The 6,293-nt window shown below is 38.7% G+C and overlaps 1 long non-coding RNA gene across 1 annotated transcript; it reads left to right on the top strand.

The window, feature by feature from the left end:
• Window positions 1-434: 434 nt before the first annotated feature.
• On the top strand, window positions 435-1,728 carry LOC311089935. The gene is made up of 3 exons (XR_014607804.1): window positions 435-498; window positions 1,214-1,330; window positions 1,536-1,728. It is a non-coding gene; the product is annotated as an uncharacterized lncRNA (long non-coding RNA).
• Window positions 1,729-6,293: the final 4,565 nt, after the last annotated feature.

The following is a 6,293-nucleotide window of genomic DNA, read 5'->3' as shown; positions in this document are numbered from 1 at the left end:
CATCATGTTGTTTTTTGCTATTATTATTATTATTGTCGTTGTTCCTGATGTTGTAATCATTAAATGGTTGTAACCATATGTTGTAACAAAGAAGATTGTTGAAGTCCTTCTGGGAAGTTTCGTATCCCGAGGTTCCCAGTGGTAAATCCGACTTGAGAGGGCGTTCATGTCCAAATTTTAACTAGGAAAGGAAACATTTTACGATAATTCCAATAGCACGTGAAGGCAGCACAATCTTAAAATTTTCCCCAAAATAGGCAAGAATAAACCTAGCGTCCTCCTGTTCTTTCCGACAACAAAGCACTTGATTGCGCCGAGCTCGTAGTCACGACTTCAGAAGTTGAAAGTAGGAATATCCGATAGCAGAGCACATGAAGGCTGTCAGCTCAATGCACGAGCACCTGCGCATGCCTAGAAAAACTCTCGCGAGACGCGTTGCTATAACGACAGACGTACACAGTTTTCACAAGAGGTATTTCGGGAGGACGATGTGTTAAGGTTAGTGCTTTAAAAACCTGCGAAAATTTGATAAAGTATTGTTGGTAAAGTATCTTAACTCTGTACAGTGAGTGCAGCAGCTCTCGCCTATGTTTTGGAAAGCTCTTAATCATTCTAAAGCCCAAATGTGCCTGAAACAAGACCAATGGGGATATATGTATCAGCCATCTCTCTTTTAGCTGTAATTTATTTAATCTTAAATGGTTAACAAGCAGAAAACTACAAAACAGGAAGGTACTGTGTTTTAGACATGCACCATGTTATATTCTTTGACATGTCTTTGAGTTCCATATGCTATATGAGTAACGTTATGTAAAAAATTTACAAAATGGCTCTAACATGGTTATTTTGCTATGTACCATGGTGGTGCCCTGGGATTCTTTGACATACAATACCTTTGGGTACCATGCAAATGTCATTTTATGTCAAATGTTTGCAATAACAAAATGGCACTACCATGGTTATTATAGCCTGGTATTCTTTTAAGTACATTTGAGTACCATGAAAATACCTTTTTATATAAATAAATATACTAATCATTCAGTACCATGATATGATACCATCACCATACCATGGTACCAATACAGTGCTTCTTTTTCCCCCCGTAAAAGTCTGCTGCTGTTCATTTCATTTGCCCTTTTTGTAGGTTAATTCAGTGAAATTTGTCCTATTCTGTGCTGTGTGTTTCTCACTCAGAACTCTTTTTTTCCCTCAGAACACTTCAGTGGAAATTACTGCCTGTGAAGCTTACAGTCTGATCAGAGAGCACCATGAATTTAAACAACTTTGTGGTACTTCCCAGCAAGCCCAAGTCAATGAAGTTAAATGTCAGGTTTGAACAGTCGGCTCCCTTGAGTTTCTTTTCACGCTTCAGATTTTTCACATTATTAGCAGCATGCAACACGTCGCTTTTGCAAATGGCGGCGCTCCAAATATTTAGAGTAGTCTGTTTAAAATAAAATGATTTTGTGTATTCAGTTGAATGATTGTCTAAAGCAGACTGACACAAATACAAGGAAATAATATGTTTTTCCTAGGAATCTCCGGGAATTGCGTATGGAAACAGTGCAGCTGGATCAACATGCCAAGGAGATGGAGAGCAGACTGGAGGAGCTCAAACAGCGTATGAATCAGGAGAAAGAGGAGAGGGAGTGAGTAAAATAGGGAGGGGAGGGACAGCTTGTTGAATTAATGAATGAATGAGTAGATGAATAAATTAACGAGCCAAACAATGACTGCGACAGAGAGTGTTGAGATAAAAGAGAAAATGCAAACAATGAAACGGTGATGAATAAAATGAAAAACATAGGATGAGATAGCAAGTGAAAGAGAGAATGAGAGATTATGAGGGTTGGTGTGGAGACAAAGACAGAGGAATCCAATTGAATAATTCACCCAGAATTAATATTCTGTTCATGTTTTTTTTCACCCTCCCAAAACTTGTATGCAGCTGTTTTTCTACCTTGAATTTTTTTTACAATTTTTTTCCTCACACAGTGACAGTTTTCAGTGACCATGGCTGTCAAACTCCAAAAATAAAAAAAGTAACAACAAAATCTCCATAGTCCATTTGACATACTGTAAGTCTTTTGAAGCTACACATTTACATTTACTGTGTGCACTTGGCAGACACTTTTATCCAAAGCAACTCACCATGCTCTACTTTTCGAACTTTGTGTGATGAACAGATCTTTTTTTATTTTGTTTTACTACTAAAAACTGCAAATCCTCCTCAGTTACCAGGTTTGGCATCAATCACATTTTATCAAGAGACATATGAGAACCAATGACACATCAGAACCCAACATGATGTGCCAAATGCCACCATATTTGATTGGAAAGCTGCAGAGGAGTAGAAGAGTAATTGACATCTTAAATTTGGGTCTTCAGAAGACTTGAAAAATAAGGCAGGAGTCATATGGACTATATTTATGTTTTATGAGTTCTGGTCACTATGAACCACACATGGATGTCAAGTTGAAGTAGCTGGATTTACTTATATAAATAAAATAAAAACTAAAAAACATAAACTATGATATAATTTTTAGCATTTTCATTAAGATGATATTAAACACTTTTTCATACTTTATTGCGGGCCCCCTGGAAGTTTGCAGAGGCCCCATAGTGGGCCCTTGCTCCCTGTTTGAGAACTGCTGCTTTATTATACTGTATTTGATTCAGAATATTCCTGTAATATAAGGAGAATTGGTCTTAAATACTATGTTCACATAGCACTTAAATGTGGCCCAGATCTGATTTTCTCTCCTCGCATAAGACGCAGAAATAAAGCACATGCATATCAGTATTTTTTGCAATGTGACTTTGTAAATATACATTAATCAAACTTGACATTTCTCATAAAATGTCAGTCCATTAAACCCAGTGCATACTGTACAAGCTTTCTCAAGGGTATCTGTCACCTACTGTAAGTGCAGTGCCTTGCAGAAACGCTCTGACATATATAGTTGAAGGTTGCCAAAGACATCCTAAAGTTCTCAGAGAAGACATTATGTTCCCAGCATTCCTTGTTCCAATTGTACATCCATACATACACTCCTGTTCTGTCTATGTATGTGTGGGTTAGTTTAGGACCAGGATCTGATATGAGCAACATTTAAAAATTTGTGTAAACGACTGACTATCTTGATACTTCAATCGTGGGAAGCTACAAACAGTTCGTACATACAGGTATGTGAGTATATGTAGCTAAGATAGAGAAGAAGTGGAAATGGAGTGACAGAGATGACATTAGCTTTAAAATCTGATCGGCACATGGAGTATGCAGCTCCTGGCCTGCTCTGCAGGCAATATCGGGTGATGGTTTGACTTCTTAGCGCACTGGTTTGATGGAATCAGCATAGCCATCGAGTGGAAGGAAATTGAGTCATCTCGGCTCCAGCAGCTCTGCTCTCGCTGCACATCCATGCTTGTCTTCCCATTTCTTCCTAACAAATTAAGATTAAGTAGGACCCTATGCCAAAACGAGGAAGGCAGGAAATTAGTTTTCTGTCAAAATAAAAGAATAGGAAAAAAATAACATCAGTAGTTATTAATTTGATGTCTCTCTCTCTCTTTCTCTTCTCAGCCCGGCCCCTTTCCTACAGCTCTTCATTAATAACACTAAAATGTGACCTGTGGAGGTCCACCTCATGAATTTATAGTGGCGGCCGTTTTAGGTGTACGTATCAGCTCATAACTCAACAGGGGAGGGAAACACTATAGTAATGGGGAAGATGCAGTGAATACATCATATTCCCATATATACTACCAAACAAACGCAAATATATACATGAAGTCGGTCAGAAAGAATGATGTTGAGGTAGCGTGAGGAATGAATTTCAGGATGAATTATGTTGAGATAGCGTGAAGAATGAATTTATCTGTAATTTAACATATTTGTGCCTAGAAAGCGGATATATCAGCGAGGCGGAAAGCCGAACGGAGACAATAGCATGAAGCTATACCAGCGAGTTCTTCACAGGGATGGATGGCGCCAGTTGCATCTGTATCAATAACACAAGGCAGCACTTTCCCGAAAATCAGATGAATGAATGCAGCATGAATGCAGCTATAGACTAGATGTCTGTGAGATCTGGGCCGCGTACCGGAACTGTCATATTAAGGAATGTAAGCGGTACCATATCTAAATTACGACTGGCTCCATACGGACGTTTTAAAATAAAACTGTTGTAGATTAGCTCTTATCGGCGGCCATTAATCAAAGCAGAACTTCTGTTGCGGGTGCCATGCTGGGAATGGTTGATGTTATCTTCCTCCATGCTCAACCTGCTCGCTGTTTATTGCAGTGAAGGCAGAGGACTAAAGGGCTACAGGTGAATTCATAAGAGTAGATTAGAGTCGATAGGCACTGGCTTTGTGCTTGGTGTAAGCTGTGAGCCTTTTTTAATAGTTTGTCTGTCCTTTCAGAGCTGGTCATCAGTATACACTATCATTTAGAAGTTTGGGGTCAGTACACATTTTTATTTTTAAAGAAATTAATACTTTTAATCAACTAATGCATTAAATTGACCAAAAATTACATTTATAATGTTACAAAAGATTTCTATATCAATTAAATGCTGTTCTTATGAACTTTCTATTTATCAAAGAATCTGGATTTTTTTTTTTAAATCAGTTTCTACAAAAATATGAAGCAGCACTACTGTTTTCAACATTGGTAACAATAGAAATGTTTCTTGAGCAGCAAACAGCATATTAGAATGATTTCTGAAGGATCATGTGACACTAAATACTGGAGAGAATTCAGCTTTGCCTTCACAAGAATAAATTACATTTTAGTTTGATTTAACACAAGGTTAAATGTGCAGTAGTTTAACCTCTCACCTGTCCCACTACCGCCACACAATGTACTTGAGTAGCAGAGGAGTTGGTTTTCTGTGACCCTGACAGGAGATAAGTGTTTGTCTTGTTGGTTGGCACTCAGTGTGTGCTCCTGATGGTAATCCGCCAGTTGTTAGCACAACTGCCACGTTGCTTGTGCGTTTCCCTATAATGCTGACAGGCAGGCTTGAGCGCGGTTAATCCCCATCCCAAATGCCCGTCTCCATCAGACTGATAAAGGCCAGCACATAAACAGCCCTTAATGAGAGTGGACAGCACGCAGAGGAAGTGTCCTCTCTCCCTGCTGGCCCCTTCCAAAGTCTCTGACTTTCTCAGTCTTTAATAATATGAGATGGATTTAAGTGGAGCTTACCAAGTGGAGTATTTTTAGCATGATTAGGCATGATCTATTCATGACTTTTCCCATTGCTAAAATTAGGGTTAGGTATTTAAGATGGTCCCAAAGGGACCACCTCTATAGTTAGTGTGCTGTAAATCACTTTGACAAATTAGTACATTAATGATTCGTAAAAACTCAAACACAAGTGCCTACCCTACTTCCGCTGAACACATTGAGCTCAAGCATTTCTGTGGCAAAGTCACATGACCTGTCACCGAGTACACATTCCTCTGGGATTTTGATATTTAAACAGTCTCTTTTTTTCAGCATTTTTCAGGCAGCCATCCAAACAGTTTCACGAACTTGAAGTGGCACCAGCATGAGAGAAAGATACATTTCAAGAGCACGGTTTCCTCTTTACTTGAAAAATTATATTGTACAAGCAGACACACATAGCATACATTTCCATCCTTTGAACACACTCAGGCTTGCGGCTCTATGCCAACATGACAGCCCACCCTAAACAAACGGCCTCCCCCGCAATCACACCGTGAATTATTTAGACTGTTGATTTGATGTGGCAACCAAAACAACAAATCAGAAAACAAATGAAGTCGACCTCCATCTGTGTATCTGTGTGAATTATGTAGGGCAAAGCTTTCATGTACTGTTTGTGTTTGTTTTTCATCATTTGATATGTGCTTAATTAAAAGTTACCAATCAGCAAGTGTTCTTGTTTTTTCCTTCTTTTTTATTTATAAATTAACATTCCAAAGAAAATATGGCGATTGTCTGTGTGAAAGTCACCCCCACAATGCTAGAATGGTGTGGATAGTTACCAGGGCGTTGCTAAGGTGTTCTGAGTGGTTGCTAGGGAGTTGCATACCGGCTCAAGTCAAAAGAGATATGGCTCTGGGATTTTTCGCCTGTTTTATCTTCTGTCAAGCGGAAATTGTATGTTTGATTTGCTGTCCGTAGCACACATGTTGAAGAGTTAAGCACTGGATTTTAATACTTAGAGCTAAGGGTTTTTCAAAAAGTAATAGTAAGTACTATAAATTCTGCAGTTCTGTGCTAAACTGAGCAACTTTCTGTGATATTTCCACACAGGAAA

This window comes from Abramis brama, assembly GCF_963993115.1.
Source record: "Abramis brama genome assembly, chromosome: 9".
Taxonomy (NCBI): Eukaryota; Metazoa; Chordata; class Actinopteri; order Cypriniformes; family Leuciscidae; genus Abramis; species Abramis brama.
The sequence above is the reverse complement of the archived record's forward strand: the minus strand, read 5'-3'. Positions and strand labels throughout refer to the sequence as shown.